The sequence below is a fragment of the Grampus griseus genome (assembly GCF_964374135.1).
Source record: "Grampus griseus genome assembly, chromosome: 1".
Lineage (NCBI taxonomy): Eukaryota > Metazoa > Chordata > Mammalia > Artiodactyla > Delphinidae > Grampus > Grampus griseus.
In genome coordinates, this window is record NC_139017.1 from 158,666,376 (window position 1) to 158,685,662 (window position 19,287).

General features: G+C 49.4%; 1 pseudogene across 1 annotated transcript; it reads left to right on the top strand.

The window, feature by feature from the left end:
* Positions 1 to 3,407: 3,407 nt before the first annotated feature.
* On the top strand, positions 3,408 to 4,425 carry LOC309833611 (methylosome protein WDR77-like; annotated as a pseudogene). The gene has a single exon. The product of its transcript is annotated as a methylosome protein WDR77-like (transcript).
* The last annotated feature ends 14,862 nt before the right edge of the window (positions 4,426 to 19,287 follow it).

The following is a 19,287-nucleotide window of genomic DNA, read 5'->3' on the forward strand; positions in this document are numbered from 1 at the left end:
TTCATTTTTAAATTACTGGGAGCCTCAAAATTAAGAACTGGTTTGGGCCTCTCTTGGCCTGTGAGAGTCCCTGCCGTGTGAGGCGTGCGTGTGGTTTGCACATACACGCACTGTAGGGATGCAACACACGTGGCTGGGTGAGGCTGACGCCCATGGGAGTGCCCACCCAGGAACTCAGCCTCCTCTAAGTCCTCACGAGGCCAGCACCGTCCTCAGGGCGAGGATTCAGGCTGAGGAAGGGAAGCCACCGGCCCCATGGCAGCCTTGGGGACCAAGAACTCTCTCATCCAAGGCTTGGACACTCTCAGGCCAAGTGGCATCCCCTAGCCAGCAGTGGAGTGTGGGCTGGGGTGTTTCCCCAGGACAGCAGGGCAAGGCAGGGTGTCCTGCGGCCCCGTGGCGCCTCCCTTTCTCTCCATACACTCCCTCCCTTCCTCTCCTCCTGACTAACCACTCTTCCTCCCCTGCCCAGTGCCTGTTGGTCCAAACTGTCATCAACCCCCATTGTACAGAAGGGGAAACTGAGGCCTGGAGAGAGCAGAGCTACCCAGGCCACACAGCAAGGTAGCAGCAGGATCAGAACTGAGCTCCAGCCTGCATGCTATTCTCTGCACCACTGCCGGCCACCTCTGCATCTCCCTCCTTCTGTAAGGAAGGGTGGGGGTCCAGGCCCAGCAGACCCAGCAGGTGAGGCCCCAGAGTGCCCTCCTGCCTGTGTGGGTCACATACGAGATCTAGCAGGCCACGTGGGCACCAAAAACAGAGCACGGCTGGGAGGCTGGACTCAGGTTCTAGTCCCAGCTCTGCCATAGACCCTGTTGGAGTGAACCTGGACAGTTCCCTGTCCCTCCCAGGGCCTCAGTTTCTCCATCTGTAGAACAAATGAGGTGAACTACAGCAGTGGCTTTCACGTGTTTGGAAGCAGAACCCCGAGCAGCTACAAGAGCTGCTGCCCTTTATTGGTGCAGGGAAGGCAAATAGACTCCATCCACTCAGCCCCCTCATCTGCCCTCCACCAAGGAACTCGCCAAAGAAATTTCCGCCCAATTGCAGAAGCAGGGGATAAGAGATCAGGCTTCATCACCGAACAAGGCTGGGCTGCTTACCAGCTGTGTAAGGCTCCCCAAGCCTCAGCTTGCTCCTCTGTAAAATGGGGTTAACAGTACCAACCTCCTAGGGCTGTGTGAGATTAAATGAAATAATCCATGTCCAGTGCTCGGTACATGATGAACCTAGTAAAACTTCAGGCAACAGTGGCTGTTATTGCTAGTCACCCCCAGATGAGAACCACTGCATAAGCCTGCTGGCTTCACCATGCGTTGTATCTGTTGTTCTGGCCCCAAAGCTAGTGCATTTCAGCAGCTGCTACCCCAGATTCCTCAGCGGGCCTATCTCTGCAGCTGCTCCAGAGCAGCTGGGCGTGCAGAGGCTGCTTCGAGGCCAGGCCTGGCCCCGAGAAGGGGAAGAATAGGGCTCCCTGTAATCAGGCCGGTCTGGAAGCAGGGGCCCGGGAGCAGGGTCAGTTTCATCTGGATGACAAAGCCTCTGACAGCCCATCATTAACTCCCCTCCCCTGCCCTGCACCAGGCCCTGACCTGGCTCCTGAAGCTCCAGAGAGAAGGCGGCAGGTATTTAGCCAAAGCCTTTCATCCCCCGGGGCCCTCCCCTGGCTGCCTGGTGACACAAGCAGGAGGGAAAGTCAGCTTGAAGCCAGGGTCCCCAACTCACCAGGCAGCAATCAGCCCCAGGGTGGACAGCCACTTGGAATTGAGAATCCTGCAATGTTGGAGCTGAAGGAAACTCACAACTACCTAACGTATATATATATGTACAGTGGAGTATTATTCAGTCTTAAAAGGGAAGGAGGGACTTCCCTGGTGGTGCAGTGGTTAAGAGTCTGCCTTTCAATGCAGGGGACAGGGGTTTGAGCCCTGGTCCAGGAAGATCCCACATGCCGCATAGCAACTAAGCCCGTGCGCCACAACTACTGAGCCCGTGCTCTAGAGCCCACGAGCCACAACTACTGAGCCCACATGCCACAACTACTGAGACTGCTTGCCGAAACTACAGAAGCCCGCACGCCTAGAGCTCCGCAACAAGAGAAGCCACAGCAATGAGAAGCCTGCGCACCCCCAATGAAGTGTAGCCCCTGCTCATCGCAACTAAAAAGAAAGCCCGCGTGCAGCAATGAAGACCCAACGGAGCCATAAATAAATAAATAAATCTTTTAAAAACAAGAAACACCTCTAGTGTCTCCTCTTATTTAACAGATGGGGAAACTGAGGCTGAGAGAAGGGAAAGGACTTACACCCATGCACACAATGGATGACTGTTGAGAGATGCTCCCTGACTTTCTGTTCCTTCCCCAGCAAGCTCCGCTCTCACCCCGGGCTGCACAGCTGCTGCATCCAACTCCTAACCTGGACTCCAGATTCCAGCTGGCTCTTTGGCACACCTACCAGTGCAATTTCTTCAATCTTTTAAAAAAATAACGTTACTCCTTTATTCTGGGTTTTGTTTCTCCCAGTTATAAAATATACTTGTTCCATGAGAGCAGGGACTTCATTTGTCTGGTTCACCCCAGGATCCAATCCCCCAGATTTTTGCGTCAGGCAGGGCATTGGGGAAATACAAGAATGCTTTAAAAAAGTAAAAAGAAATCACCCGTGACTTCCCATCTTCAATGTGCTTTAATATATCTTATTCTTTTTTAAAAATTTATTTTATTGAATTATAGTGGATTTACAATGTTGTGTTAATTTCTGCTGTACAGCAGTGCTTCAGTTATACATATATATACATTCTTTTTCATATTCTTTTCCATTATAGTTTATCAAAGGATATTGAATATAGTTCCCTGTGCTGTACAGTAGGACCTTGTTGTGTATCTATTCTATATATAATAGTTTGCATCTGCTAGTCCCAAACTCCCACTCCATCCCTCCCCCACCCCCCTCCCCCTTGGCAACCACAAGTCTGTCCTCTATGTCTGTGAGTCTGTTTCTGTTTCATAGATAGGTTCATTTGTGCCATATTTTAGATTCCACATATAAGTGATAACATATGGTATTTGTCTTTCTCTTTCTGACCTCCTTTGCTTAGTATGATAATCTCTAGTTGAATCCATGTTGCTGCAAATGGCATTATTTCATACTTTTTATGGCTGAGTAGTATTCCATTGTATAGATGTACCACATCTTCTTTATTCATTCATCTGTTGATGGACATTTAGGTTGTTTCCATGTCTTGGCTACTGTGAATAGTGCTGCTATGAACATAAGGGTACCACTTCACCATGAACATTTTCCTGGCCATTAAGATGTTTTCCTGAGGAGGGACCACGTGGGGGTTGGCAGAGCTGAATCTCTGGCGGGCGTCCAGTTTGGGGCCAGGTTGGAGTTGGAACCATGGAGATTTGGAAGGAAACCCCACACTCAACTTGTGCCCCTGGCAGCGGGGAGTGGAACCATCCCCCAAATGCGCCCACCTGTATGGGGCATCAGTTGGAGGCGGTGTGGTATCGGGGCATTCCTGCTAACGGTTTCCAGCTTGAGTGGCCTCTGCTGGGCTGGCTCCCTCTGGCTTTTTAGGGACCATTGTGCTGTCCGCAAGGAAGATTTCTGCTCCGCTGGAGTCCAGACGGAGGTTGGAGTGGCTGACCTCACTTGGGTAGGGGACAGAGGTATCCTAATGGCTTCCAATTCAGGTGCTGTTGAATTGTGGGAGCTGGATGAGAATGAGACGCTCATTGACAGCAAGTTCTGCAAGTATGAGCACGATGACATCGTGTCTGCAGTGTCCCAAGCTCTGGCGCACAAGCGGTTGGTGGTAGCAAAGACTTCTGCATCAAGGTTTGGGACCTTGCTCAGTAGATGATTCTGAATTCATACCGAGCTCACTCTGGGCAGGTCGCCTGTGTTGCTGCCTCTCTACACAAGGACTCCATGTTTCTTTCATGCACTGAGGACAGTAGAATTTCACTGTGGGATATCTACTGCCCCAAGCCAGCATCACAGATGGGCTGTAGTGCCTCTGACTACCTTCCTACCTCCCAGCCTTGGCATCTTCAGCGGAGTAAAGTCTGTCTTCGGTGATGAGAATGGACTGTCTCCCTTGTGGGCACAAAGAGTGCAAGCTATGCCCTCAGCTCAGCTGTGCACTCCCAGTGTGTCACTGGGCTGGTGTTCTCCCCACACAGCGCTCCCTTCCTGGCCTCTGTCAGTGAAGACGGCTCACTTGCTGTGCTGGACTCAGGCATTGCCGAGGAGTGTGGAAGCTGAGCCCACAAAGACTGTGAGAGATACTACTCTGTCCCTGCGAAACCACTCCCTTCTTACCCCAGTGGGCTGGGACCGTCAGGTCACCCACCATATCGTGCCCACAGAACCTCTCCCAGAGCCTGGTCCTAAGAGTGTTGCCAAGTAGGTTGGATTTCAGACAAAAAGCAAACCCCCCGTGAGTATCCACTCCCTTTGCCCCTGCGCTCTCAGTTTGTGAGACAACACAGGAGCCTTATACAGTACGTTGATACGTCAGACCTGTGCAGTTAATAGGCACTGTCTCTCAGCCTGGGGCAGGCTGGATTCTGGGGTCCTGTAGTCAGGGAAGAAAAACTTCCTTGAACGTGGATATGTATGTGTGTCTGAGTGTGTGTGTAGATACATAGCTGTTGCTGGCAGGGGGAATAAAAAAGCCATCCCACATCTTTCCCTAGACCCAATCCCCACCCCACAATGTTAATAAAAGATTTTTTTCTTTTAAAGAAAAAGGTTTTTTCCTTTTTTTTTGAATTTTATTTTTTTAATGCAGCAGATTCTTATTAGTTCTCTATTTTATGCATATTAGTGCATATATGTCAATCCCAGTCTCCCAGTTCATCCCACCACCACTACCACCACCACTCCACCCCACCCCACCCCCGTTTTCCCCCCTTGGTGTCCATACATTTGTTCTCTACATCTGTGTCTCTATTTCTGCCTTGCAAACTGGTTCAGCTGTACAGAAGATTTTTTTTAAAGCAAGACGTTATTTGAGAGATTTTGTTTTGTTTTGTTTTGGGGGGTTATTTGGCCATGCCCTGCAGCATGTGGGATCTTAGTTCCCCGTCCAGGGGTCAAACCCACGACCCCTGCATTGGAAGTGAGGCGTCTCAACCACTGGACCACCAGGGAAGTCCAACAAAAGGTTTTTATGCTTCCCATGTAGCTGTGCGTGAGGAATTGGCCTTGTCTGGATGAGGTATATGGGATGTGGGCATCCTGGTTTCTTGGAAGCAGCTCATAGACTGCTCATAGAGATAGGAGCAACTTAATTTTTTTATAGAGCTTAATTCACCTTTATCATGTGCTTCTGTTCACATCCAGCCCAGCTCACCTTGAGGAAGAGCCAGCACACTCACCACAGTTTTGCTCATCTCCTTGCTATTAAACTGAAGAAGTCCAGTTTCTGGCTGAATAAGAAGTTTGGCTGGCACCTGTGTAATGCCCACCCCACACCCCCATGGAGTTATGTATATGAGAGATGAGTGTATTTCTGCCACAGACGTCATAGAAAAAAGTTTCAGGATGGAGAGCTTAATGGCATTTCAGTTAAAGACTGACACAGGCTTGCATAGGAATGTCTGCCATTGTCCCACCTGAAAACAGCCTGGGGCCTGAGCTTTTTTGCCTCTGGGCCCCTGTCTCTGGATATAAGAAGACTGAATGCTGTTTTGGGGGACTCTGAAGATTTTAAATGCGGCATCAGATAGAGAATCAGAAGTATCGGTCAGTGAAATAAGAAGTTGATTCATTGTTGGAAAAAAAGATGTTTTCTTAACACCATTGAGAGTGGCTTGTCAGTGGGTGTCCCCCTCCTCAGAAGTCACCTTCTTAGCAAGGCTCCTGGGACCACTCAGCCTAAAATGATCCACTTGATCACTTTATTCTCTTCATGACATATATCACTATCTGAAATTATCTTATTCCCTCATCTGTTCACTAGTGTCTTGTTTGTCTGCTTATTAAACTAGCCACGAGGCAGTTTAAGCCCTAGGACAGGAGGAACTAATGCACCACTGGCACCTAGCATACAGCTCTCCTCACCAAACATTCATGGACTGTGTGCCAGGCAGAGTCCTAGGCCCTCAGAGTACAGCAGTGAATAAAACAGACAAAAACCCTCGCCCCTGTGGAGCTTACATTCTAGTGGGGAATGAATGAATGAATGAATGAATTTAACTACCTCCTGTTGTTGGACATTTAGGTCATTGCTCCTTAAGCTTTCCCCCTGCTTTACCTCTCATATAACCAGGAAATTTCTTTAAATTCTCACATTTGATCATTCAAATAAATGTAAAGTTTGCATTCTATGCAGAGTGACCAACTTACCCTGTTTTGCCTGGGACTTTTCTGATTTTAGTCTTGGGCAAACTGGGACAGCTGGTCACCCTAATTCTTTGCTCGACTGTTTTCATGATTTCTTCTCAAAAAAAAAAAAAAAACAGCTTTATTGAAATATATTCCACATACCATAAAATCCATTTGTTTTAAAGTGTACATTTCACTGGGTTTTAGAACAATCACAAGGTTGTGTGATCACCACCACTATCTAATTCCAGAACATTTTCAGCACCCCAAAAAGAAATATTGTACCCGTTAAGCAGTCACTTCCCATTCCTCTCTCCCCACAGCCCCTGACAACTACTGATCTAATTTCTGTCTCTATAAATTTATCTGTTCTGGACATTTCAAATAACGGAATTATGTGGCCTTTTGTAACAGTCTTCTTTCACTTAACATAATGTTTTTAAGGTTCATCCGTATCATAGCATGTATCAGCACTTCATTCTCTTTTATTGCCAAATAACATTACATTATACGAATAAAGCATTTTTAAAAGATTCTATTTGTTCATCAGCTGACAGACATTTATATTGCTTCCACTTTGGGGCTATTACGAATAATGCTGCTATGAACATTGATAAACAAGTTTTTGTGTGGACATATGTTTTTATTTCTCTTGAGTACATACCTGGGAGTTGAATTGCTGGGTTATATGGTAACTCTGTTTAGCATTTTGAAAACTGCCAAACTGCCTTCCAAAGTTGCTGCACCCTTTTCCATTCCCATCAGCGATGGGTGAGGGTTCCAACTGCTTCACATCCTTGTCAACACTTGTCATTGTCTACATTTTTTATTGTGGCCATGTGGTGTGATTGTCATGTTTGTTTGAACACAAAAATTAGGTTTGAAATTACTTATCATCAAATAAAGCCGACCCCCTTGGAATGTCTCCCATGTCAATCATGTGCCCCGGAGAACCCCAAGACCTCTCGGGAGCTGTGAGGACAAGAGCACCAGCCTGATCTATGTGGGTTAAAGTCATTTCCAAAGTTTTGATATTGTAAACAACACTTTTTGATAATAAAAAAAAATTACTTTTGGGACTTCCCTGGTGGTCCAGTGGTTAAGACTCTGCACTCCCACTGCAGGGGGCACGGGTTTGATCCCCGGTCGGGGAACTAAGATCCCGCAAGATACACAGCGTGGCAAAAAAAAAAAGTTAAAAACATTACTTTCAATTTGTTTGATTACTAGTGAAGTGGAAATTTTTTCACATTTATTTTTTGTATCATTTATATGTATTATTATTTATATTTTTCATATATTTTTATTTGTATTTCTTATTTGGTCCCAGAATAATCTTTTCAGAAGAAGAATCTGATCACACCCTTGTTTAGAACTTCAGGTGGCTCTGCACTGCCCACAGAATAAAGACCCACTCCCTTACATCGGACCCTGCCTGCTCCTCTGGCCCCTTTTCATGTCCAGACAACATGCAGTTTCCAAAAAGAGTCCTTCCATCTCTCTCCTTCCGCTTTTGGCAATTTGTGGACATCCCCTCCCCCTGGATGACTCCCAGGCTCGCCACCACATGTCTGATGGAATCGTTTGTTCACGGGACCAGCTTCCTGGGGACACGAACTCTGCAGAAGGGCTCCCTAGTTAGGAAGCACCCTTTGATTGGTTTAATGCTCTGCTGTCACCGTTTTGAAATTCTTAATGATTTTTTAACAACGGGTCTCACATTTTTATTCTGCACTGGGACCCGTCCATTATGTATGTAACCTGTCCTGCTTGTTTACCTTCTGCCTCTCACACAGGTTAATACACTCCTTGACCTCAGAATCTGTCCTACCCCCTCTGTGCCCCCAGTGCCTGGTGGAAGTTGAATAAATGAATGCCTAAAATGTATGAATAAAATGAATGAATGAGGGCTTCCCTGGTGGTGCAGCGGTTGAGAATCTGCCTGCTAATGCAGGGGACACGGGTTCGATCCCTCGTCCGGGAAGATCCCACATGTCGCAGAGCAACTAAGCCCACGAGCCACAACTACTGAGCCTGTGTGCTGCAACTACTGAAGCCCGTGCACCTAGAGCCCATGCTCCGCAACAAGAGAAACCGCCGCAGTGAGAAGCCCGCGCACCACAATGAAGAGTAGCCCCCACTCGCCGCAGCTAGAGAAAGCCCGCGTGCAGCAACGAAGATCCATCGCAGCCAAAAATAAATAAATAAAAATAAATTTATTAAAAAAAATAAAATGAATGAATGATGGGAAGGAAGGGAGGGAGGGAGGGAGGAAAAGAGAAAGGAAGGAAGGAAGGAGGGAGGGAGGAAAGGAACACAGGAAGGAAGGAAGGGAGGAAGAAATTCACCTGTTATACCTTGAGGAATAAGGTAGGAGGAATTTTCAGTGTAAACAGAAGTTGAAAGAACATTCCCAGTAGAGGGAACATGGGTGAAAATTCCCCGTGGGCAGGAAGGACCAGGAGGCCCTGGGAAATGTGGTTGCACTGGCCTCAGCTGAACCCCCAGGATGCGGGGGAAAGTGCGTGTGGGGGGCAGAGGCAATGGCTGGTCTCCAAAAGGAGCTCTTTCCCTGACTGGGGGCAGGGAGAAAGCCCTGGAATCCAGAAGAGGGGGTGTCGGTTAGTGCCCCCAGAGGGGTCTCCCGTGTCATTGGGTGGTGGGAGAGGTCAGTCCAGGAAGTCAAGGGGAGCCAATGAGGACAGCTTGGCTCAAGTCCAGGCCATCAAGGCTGAGTGATCTTAATGACTCCAATCAAAATGCCTTTGCCACCATTGGGACAGACCTCAGGTCTCTGACCCAGGGGTCAGCACCTCCTGCCTCCTGCAAATGTCTTCCCTGGGCCCCAGGGCCTCCACCCCAGCCCACCCTTGGCCCCCTTCCCCTTGGCAGCTGGATAGTCCTCAGGGTCCCAGGACCAAAGAGAGGTTAGAATAGGCCCCAGGCATGGGTGCCCCAGCTGCCTCCAGGGGCAGGAGATAATGACCTCTTGGAGCTTATGGGCATAGGGCTTGGCCCTGCCCAGCGCAAGGGAAGCAGCCCAGATGTCTGCAACCTCCCTGCTCCACGGAGTTTAATGTTGCCAATCTGGGTCCGTCTACTTCGCCCCTCACCCCCTGCTACTTTCTCTTCTTTACTCCTGACCTCCCAGCCACAGTGGCTTTCCTTCCAGCCCTTGATAAGTCAAGTTCATTCTCACATCAGAGCCTTTGCACTTCTCTCTGCCTGGAATGTTCAATCCCCAGATCCAGGCATGTCTGCCTCTTATCATCAGGCGGCCCTCAGCTCAAACACCACCTCCTCACTCAGGAACGCTAGAAGTGTCCTCCCCAGCTGGATGCACGGCCAGCCCTTCTCTACCCCATGACCTTCTTTAATTTTCAGACTGCCTGGCTCAGAATCCTACCCCTATTATCTACTAGCTGGTGCAAGTTACTGAACCTCTCTGCCTCTATTTCCTCACCTATAAAATGGGGATAATAGTAACACATGTCATTATGTTGTTGGAAGGAGTAAATGAGATGACACAGGCACATAGTAAGGCTCCATAAAGGGTAGCCATTGTGACCATCACTGTCTGCCCACCCCAGCTCCCCTTGAGAGAAGAAACTGTCTGCTTGCTCATAGCTGCAACCCCAGGGCCTAGAACAGTGCTTGGTACATAAAAGCCACTCCAGAAATATGTACTGATCTGTTTGTTTTCTCCTAATATTTTGCCCTTTTCCTACTCTCCTGCTTCCCATGCAAGAGAAACTGTTAAGCAGACTAAAGCCCTCCCCAGGCTGGAACAGGAGAAAGGATGGAGACAGTGGTGAGAGCAGAGACATCATGGGCCCTGAGAGGGCCCTGCATGTTGCAGCCAGACCCCAAAGGGGGACCTACCAGAATGACCCCCAAACCACAGTGTGACCTCCCAGCTTGTAGGGGCTTATAGGAGGCCCCATAGCATTGAATATATATTCAGGTGTTTTTTTGTTTTTTTTTTTTGCAGTACGCGGGCCTCTCACTGTTGTGGCCTCTCCCGTTGCGGAGCACAGGCTCCGGACGCGCAGGCTCAGTGCCCATGGCTCACGGGCCCAGCCGCTCCGCGGCATGTGGGATCTTCCCGGACCGGGGCACGAACCCGTGTCCCCTGCATCAGCAGGCGGACTCTCAACCACTGCGCCACCAGGGAAGCCCTATTCAGGTGTTTTAACTTGACATATTTAGTGAGAAAATCCTCAGTGCCAGATCCTGTACTGGCCACTGGCCGCACAATAGCATACAAGACAGACACAACCCTTGCCCTTGAGGAAAAATTCACAGCCTAGTCAAGGGCACTGATTAGTAAACAAACATTTACACTCTCGTCTGAACAAGTACAATTGGATTATGGACACGTCATAGCCATAGCAATGCTGGAAAATGAAATATCAGAAGGGAGGTGACATGTGAGTAGGGTTTCGAAAGGTGAGAATGAGTAAAACAGGTACTGAATTCTTCTAAAATTAAACAAATTTTCCTGTCACATTGGCTACGCAAAGACAGCGATCTTAGTGAAAGTTCCGCTTTTCCCTGGGAAAGAGGGACAAGCAAGTTGTGATGGAGACTGAAAAATCTCACAAACAAAAAGGGCTTCTCCTCTGGGTGCCTGGGTCGAAAACAGGCATCTACAGACTGTGATAAGTGGGGTGAGTCTCAGACACAGAGTGGGGGGCAGAGAGGGGCTGAGGTCAAGGGTCAAGGATGTCTGTTGAGCACTTAGTAATTAAAAAAAGAAATCTCATGTTTTGATATGAAGGAATCAAAATGGCCCTGCCAAACTGGCTGCGTCGATGTGTCCTTGAATTTGACAGAGTCATTGTTTCAAGTTTCCTCCTCTGCTCCAAGGCACAAACCAGGTCAAACTTTCCCACGGCAAACAGCTTCACCACAGACTCTCCAGTCATGGGGCCTCTTCTGTTGACAATGTCCCATAGGGTGCGTTTGGATGGAGACAAATCCAGCAGTGCGCCAGCGCTGGCTCACACCAGCTTTCAGGAGCCAGTTGCTACAGTTTGGGGAATTTTGCAATTTCAGGTTGTTGAACAGTCATTATTAAAAATTAAATTGTATAAATTTACAATTAAGAGATATTAAATCATGGATAAACAACGAGGTCCTACTGGATAGCATAGGGAACTATATTCAATATCCTGGTATAAATCATCATGGAAAAGAATATGAAAAAGAATGTATATATATGTATAACTGAATCACTTTGCTGTACAGCAGAAATTAACACAACTTTGTAAATCAACTATACTTCAATTAAAAAAGGAAATATTAAAATAAAGATAATACTCAAAACTCACGACTTCCTACTGATTTTACTACATTTTACTATTCTCTATTCTCTCGAGGTTATCTGCATCTATTGTAACTGAATAGGAGAACTTTGGCAATAATGAATGATGTGCTTCCACACACCTCTTCCCACCTCTGCTTTGTGATATCACGTTGGTAACTTGAAGTCGGCCAAGGTGGGAATTGGCAAAAGTCACAAATCGGGCCTTGATTTGCTGTTTTGTTGACTTTCTGGGTTAAAGAAAGTGATGGATGAAATATTAACAGTGTAAACTAAAGTGCTGAAGCTGAAAGAGGTTTCTGTTTAATGAACATATTTATGGGAGAGTGAGTAGTGTAACAGTAGATCACATATCAGATTTAATGACAATAAATTTACGGGCAAAAGAGTTAGTACAGCAGACTGGAATGCAACTCCATTTCAAATTTGGATTGAATTGCAGCCATAGGTTGACTAGACATGCAAGAGTTCAGCAAAAATTAACAAAAGCCTTCTGGAGAATCAATTGACTATGTGGAATCTACAATCAAGAGTTCCTACATTGTGCAGTTATTTGTAAATTGTGTTCTACACATCCACTTTATCAGTAAAATTTATAATAAACATATATGTACATATGCATATAGTGTATATTTGCTGGCACACCATTGGACAGCCCAAGTTTGATAAAGTCCTTTGCAAAGCACATTTCTGAAACCAGGCAAAGGGCTCGTGTGCCAGCAGTGCAGAAAGATAAACTCCGACAGCGGGAGTTGGCAGCAAAGTAAGGGTTTATTGCAGGATGTCAAGCAAGGGAGTGGGAGATAAACCTCAGATCCACCCCAACTTGGTCTCTGAGTTACGGGGTTTTTTTTAAAGGGCAAGAACAAAGAGGCTGGGATTAATCATCGCCTAGTGACGGCGCTGTGACATCTCTTCATTAATTATAGTTTCAGAAGTCAGGATGTCTCTGGGTTACGATTATCTGGCCAGGTAGTCCATGGCTGGGGTGTGCGTGGGGTGGGGGTCTGTTAGCTCATCTGGCTAACAACCAGATGTTTCTGGAGAAGCCAGGTGTTTCTGGAGAAACAACCTGAATTTGTACATTGATGATATCTTACAGCAGCAATTTTAGTACATTAATGATGTTACTGACAGCAGCAAGTTTAGTCATCTGACTCTGGTTGATGAGTGTTCAGTTAGCACAGGATTGAGGTCAGAGCGGACAAGAAAGGGAAGAAAATTTCGGATAGAGAGATTAATCATAAACTTGGTAAGGGAACTCGGTGTCATTTCGTCTTGGGGAAGCCCTCTCCACTGTGGGAAGCATTTTCCAAACAAAGAGACAGATGACCTCGTGCTTCCATTGGGGACACTCCCAGGACACAGATAGCTCTGTGGCTTTGGGATCTGTCATTTTCAACAACGACAATAAAACCAACACATTCAGGGGCTTTGTGGTACTTTTCTTTGCCGTTTTCCAGTTTAAACTTAAATAAGGTTATTGGACTGCAAGGAACAGCAATTTCTCAGGCTAACTGACATGACAGCAGGAGTTATCCTAGGGATGCATGCCGGGGAGGAAGGGCAATTGTGGCCATCAGCGGGAGGGCCAGCTCCCCTATCCCCCCACATATCCCTTCGTCACTACTTCATTCGTCCCTTCCCCTGTACACAGCTTCCTTCTTCTTTTCTTTTGTGCAAACAGCAGTGAAGGTGAAGGCAGCTAGTTTACAGTCAACAAGTTTACCTGCTCTTAGGTCAGAGACCAGCCGCAGTGGGTTGACAGGCAGAGCCACCATCCCCAGACAAAAGATCTGATTGGCCGGCTTGGAGCAGGTAGACATTCCTGGACCAATCAGTCATGGCCAGGGGTGTGGAGGAGCGGGACCAAGGATTCAGACCGGGCCTCAAGGATCACATCGAGTGGGGAGGGGCAACTCTGAGAGAAGGAGGGTGGGCATGCGCTGGGCAGACTCTCCCGAAGGTCTAAGATTTTTTTTTTTTAACATTTAAAAAAAATTATTTATTTATTTATGGCTGCATTGGGTCTTCATTGCGGTGCGCGGGCTTCTCATTGCAGAGTCTTCTCTTGTTGTGGAGCACAGGCTCTAGGTGCATGGGCTTCGGTAGTTGTGGCACACAGGCTCCTAGGTGTGGCATGCGGGCTTCAGTAGTTGTGGCTTGCGGGCTCTAGAGAGCAGGCTCAGTAGTTGTGGCTCACGGGCTTAGTTGCTCCGTGGCATGTGGGATCATCCCGGACCAGGGATCGAACCCATGTCCCCTGCATTGGCAGGCAGATTCTTAACCACTGCGCCACCAGGGAAGTCTGGTCTATGATATTAAAGGAGGCCAGTTGGATGAACAGGACTTGCTGGCAGGGCAGGTTTCCCTTCATTCCAGTTCGTGAGAAAGTCTTCTAGATAACTGGCCACCATGTGGACTGTCCATGATCCAACCATGTACACAGTTGTCAGTGAAAATGCCTTCATTACATATATGACATTTTTGTTTCTGAAAAGATAAAAAATGAATATGTCTTTAGTTCATATATCTTCTAAATATTAAGACTGTAATAAAGACAATCTTCTGTGTTTCTGCGGCCTGGTGACCATCCTGGGGCTCCCGGGGCTGCCCATGGGTCCCAGTCAAGGTGAAGCTGCATCATAATCACCTTTTTTCTTCATTTCACAAGAGGCCCTGCGAGATCTGGGTCCACAGGGCCTGATACATTCCTGGTCCAGCACCATGGCAACAACCGACAGAGAAGGCTCTCTGGAGCAGACAGCCTGGGTTCAAATCCCAGTTCCCTCACTAGCTGTGTGATCTGACAGGTGACTCAACTTTTCTGTGCCTCAGTTTCCTTATCTAAAGTGGCGATAACTTACAATACCTCTCATAAAGTTGTGAGGATTAAATGAGTTAATATTTATAAAGTGTTAGAAGTGCCTAGCACATGGTAAATGTTCAACAAGTGTTAGGTATATTATTATTGGCATTTCACTGTCAGCTGCGTCCCTGCAGGCTGGCACACATAATGGGTGGAGGAGTTGGCATCGCCCTCTCCTCTATCATTCACCCCCAAGCCAGCAGGCAGGGTGGTGTGTGTAAGGGGGCAGTTTTGTTGAGTAAGAGGGAGAGATCTCGCACCCCAGATGAGGGGCAGCTGGACCTGCCCAGCTGCGAGGGGCTCTGGCTGGGTGTGAGGTTCCAGGAACCCAGGGGCTGGTGTAGTTAGTTGTGTGTTTCTGGAGGGAAGGGAGCGTGTGCCTCGGTGGTGGTGGGTCTAGGGGTGTGGTCAGTTTCCCTGCACTCACAAGGGCCTCACTCTTGGTTTAATGCTTGCTGTCATCACCTTGAAATTCTTAATAATTTTTAAACAAGGGGCCCACTTTGCACTGGGCCCCACCAATTATGTCACCAGTCAAGGGGCGGGAATATGTGAGTAAGTGTCTGGGTGTGTATGTGAGGTCACATGCGGTTGTGTTACTGACCCAGGTTCCTGGACTGTTTCACCAATAGAAACTGATAAGAGGCCAGAGATAAGAGAAATTCAGGCAAGGCTTTATTGGGACTCATGCTGCAGCAAGAGGGAGCAAAGGGACATCCCTGGTGGCGTAGTGGTTAAGGATCCACCTGCCAACGCAGGGGACACAGGTTTGAGCCCTGGTCTGGGAAGATCCCACATGCCGCGGAGCAACTAAGCCAATGAGCCACAACTACTGAAGCCTGCGCTCTAGAGCCTGCAAGCCACAACTACTGAAGCCCATGCGCCTAGAGCCCATGCTCCGCAACAAGAGAAGCCACTGCAATGAGAAGCCCGCGCACCACAACAAACACCCAATGCAGCCAAAAATTAATTAATTAATTAATTTTAAAAAAAGCGGGAGAGAAAACAAGTAACAGGTTCCCTTGCTCGCTCCCTGGGGGCGGGGGGTGTGGGGTTGGGGGGGAAGGAGCTGGTCCTTTAAGCGGGGTGAGGGTATGGGAGGGTTCATGGGTCAGACCAGAGTGGGGCTTGGGTGGTCTCCCCACCCCCTTGGTGGCGCTGTGTGCAGGGATCATGCACAGCGCCCTGCTTTTGCTCCTGACACCTCAGAAGTAGCTGTTGAGTTTTTGGTCTTTTTGTACCTTGCTGTTCATAATTTGCCCCAACTGCAAGCATGTACACTGTTATTTGTTTCTTTGTATTTTGTTGCTGCAGGAGACGTTTGTACAAGTGCAAGCGCTGCAGCAAAGGGTCCCAGGTCCCAGGTCCCAGCATGTGCATGCCTGGGATGTCTCTTCCTCTGGACTTGGGGACTAGAATGCTGGTCTTTGCGGGAATTCCAGAAATTACAAGGCAGTACCCGACCCCACCCCAGACATGGGGAATAGCCTCTGTCTTCAGTTCCTCCCTGCAACCCCCAGCCTAGCCTCACCTCCCCCCTAGTCAGGACCCCTCTGTCTCTGCAAAATCCCAATGCCCCACTGCACCCCTCACCCTGCAGGAAAATAGGAAAGGCGATGGAAACCTCCCAGATCACCAGCCCCAGGGAGAGAGGAGAGGAAGCCATGCTAGCTGGGCTTAACACTGGGCGCCACAATGTCCACATGTGTCACCTCTGTCCTCCCTGACCCCAGGGATCAGGGAGGAGTCAATCTCCCCCCCTTCCCGGATTGCTCCTGTACCTCACAATCAGGGCTTCTTGTGAGGAGAAGAGGAAACGGGCAGTCAGGAGTCCTGGTTCTGGGCCTGGCTCTGCCCCCAACCCATTCTGGGACCTTGGGCAACTGGCTGCCCTTCTGTTGGGTGTTATGACCCCTAAGTTCCTTTCGGCACTTGCATCCTACCTGACTCTCAGGTTCCCATGGCTGATGACAGCCACTCCCAGCTCTGCAAAATGGAACCCTGGCCCTGGGCCTGCTCCAGACCCCTGTCCCAGTCTGACTCCAGAAAGTCACTGAATTCTGGATCTGGGAGCACCTGGTCCCCTTAGACAGATGGGGAAAGCGTGGCCCTGAGAGGGGACAACACACACACCAACTTAGTGGCAGAGCCCAGGCTCAGAGTCAGTCTTCCTGCCAGCCCACCTCACCCCCTCCATGCCTCCGATGCCACGCCCACCATCACTGCCTCTGAATTCCAAGCAGGATTCCATCTCTCTTGGGAAACTCAGCATGACAGCACAATCTCCAACCCCACCCCCAACTTTCCTCCAGTCACAAGTGACAAAGGGTTTGAAGATATCACTGCATTCATCCCTCATTGTACAGACAGGGAAACTGGGACCCAGAGAGGGGCAGTGGCTGCTCCAGGCCACTTAACCTGCTGGCAGGAGCCTCCTGACACCAAATCTTGCGGTTCCCCTTCATTTCCCCTCTCCTCATCCTCCTACTCAGGACTCCAAACCCTGTTAAGCACCCAGAGGCCCTGGAATCTGAGGGCTCTCTCTGGGGTCCCTCCCTCCAGCCCAGGGACCCCAGAGGGAACTACTGTGGGTGGGCAGGGCCAGTTCCCAGTGATCGAAGGGCAACCCGGGGGAGGGCTCTGCCTGCTCTTCGCCAAAGCTGCTTAGATACCCATCTGCCCACCACCAACCCCGCCCCCACCCCCAGGCTGCAGAAAGAACAGGCAGGCCTGCCAGGCCCAGAGATCCAAGTGTCCATCCTGGCACTCTTCACACTGGCCTTGCTGGCCCCCTGGAGCACACAAGTAGATTCCAGGCCCCTTCCTGGCTTCAGCAGTGCAGCTCCCTTTTGCTTGTTTCCTCTCCTGGACTTCCGCCTAAGAATTCGTGTGAAGACGGGATTCTCTGGTGTACAATGGCTCTCAAACCACAGTGCCCCCTCGTGCTATTCAGATGGGGAGACTGGCCCAGAGGGCATGTGGTTTGTCCCAGGTCACAGAGCGAGGCAACAAGCGCTCCTTGCCTGGGACCCAGTCTCCTGTCTCCCAGGGCACCTCTTTCCCCCCAGGGCTGCCTTTCAGATCTTCCCCGAAGCAGAGTCTGGTTGGAGGGAAGGGGGCTTCACGAAGGCTTCGGGTGGGGCATGAGTCAACCAACGAGCTCTGATAGCTGACCTGTTTTTGGTGGGGGCCTATGCGGTGTCCTGGAAGGGGACAGAAGGATGAATGAGGCACAGTTCCTGCCCTCAGCAAGCTCCACATCTGGGCCTGAATATGGGGAGAACGGGTCCCTCCTAAGCTAACTCTAAACACCTCTCCACTCACGCTAAGCTTCTCGTCCCTGCCCACGAGCCCTCAATCTTACCCCTCTACCTTTTTCCTGCAGTTGCTATATCTTCTCCCCACTCCTCCCTCCCACCGCAATCTTTCTAGGCTCTTCTCCTCTCCCTCCCACATCAGCACTTATCTCACCCTGTTTCACAGCCAGTAGCCTGGGAAAGGGAGCACAGGCCAAACGAGGGAGAAGGTCGGTGGCAGAGCAGGACGGAACTGCAATGCTCCGCCTTCCCAGGAGGGGGCGCACTGTCGTCCGCAGCAACCCATCCCTCCAGGTGCTCAGCCTTGCAGGTGCAACCAATTCCAGAGCCAGGACTGACTTCTAATCTTCACAGTCACACGACAGGAAGGTAGGAATAAGTGATCCCCTGCTTCCAAATGGGAAGACCCAGGTCAGGAGAGGGGCAATAATGGCTGGAGGCCTGGGGTCACACAGCAGCTATGAGTCTGATCCCTTGAGCCCTGCTTCAAGGGCCCCTGACTCAAAACTAACCACCTCCTGGTCCTGGGAGATCTGCTCTCCTGAGAGTGGAAGGGGTTCCGGGCTGGGCTGCCTCCGAAGCTCCTGGGTCCAGGGGTATTTTTCCTTGGGCCACGTATTCTCGAATTCCCTCCAAAATTGACCTTTCTTTTCCCAGGACCCCCATGCCCTGCTCCCAGCATTCTCTGCCTCAGCTAAACCATGGGGCTTAAGGGAAGGGGCTAAATAATCCTGGGTGCCCTAGCCATACATAAGCTCCCATGGGTGCCTCAGTTCTGCCAGGGGACTCAGGCAGCACGTGTCCCCAAAACAACCCCTACTCTCAGAAGCCAAAGACAGTTCTGGGCCTCGCTATGTACCAGGCTCCACTCTAACACTTGGTGTGTTAGCTCATTGTACCCTCAGGTGAGGTGAATGAGGCACAGAGAGGGCACGTAACCTGCCCACACGGCTGGTAAGTGGTAAGGCAGGACTTGAACTCAGGAAGTCTGATTTCAGAGAGAGGCTTTTAACCACTGTGTCAGAGACCTCTGGTCCCCTGATATCCATTCTCTCCTTTTTCTAGACCAACAGGCAGTCCAGAATAATGACCATGTTTCCCAGACTCGCTTGCATGTGGATGTGTGGCTAATTTCTGGCCGAGAGAGGAGACGTGTGCACCTGCCAGGTCATGCCTTTCATTAGGAGAGGTGTGTCACCTCCCCTTTTCCCCTTCCTGCTGGCTGCAGGCGTGGGTGAGCAGACTGGGACAGCTGCCACAGCCTCCTAACCAGTCTCCGGTCCAGCCTCCACGAGAGCCAGAAAACTCTTCCCTTAATACAAGTCACATCATGGTGCTGCCCTGCCCCAAACCTTCCGTGGCTCCCCATTCCTTCAGAAGAAAGGCCACCTCCTCCGTGATGGACAAGGCTTTTTCGTGTCTGGCCCT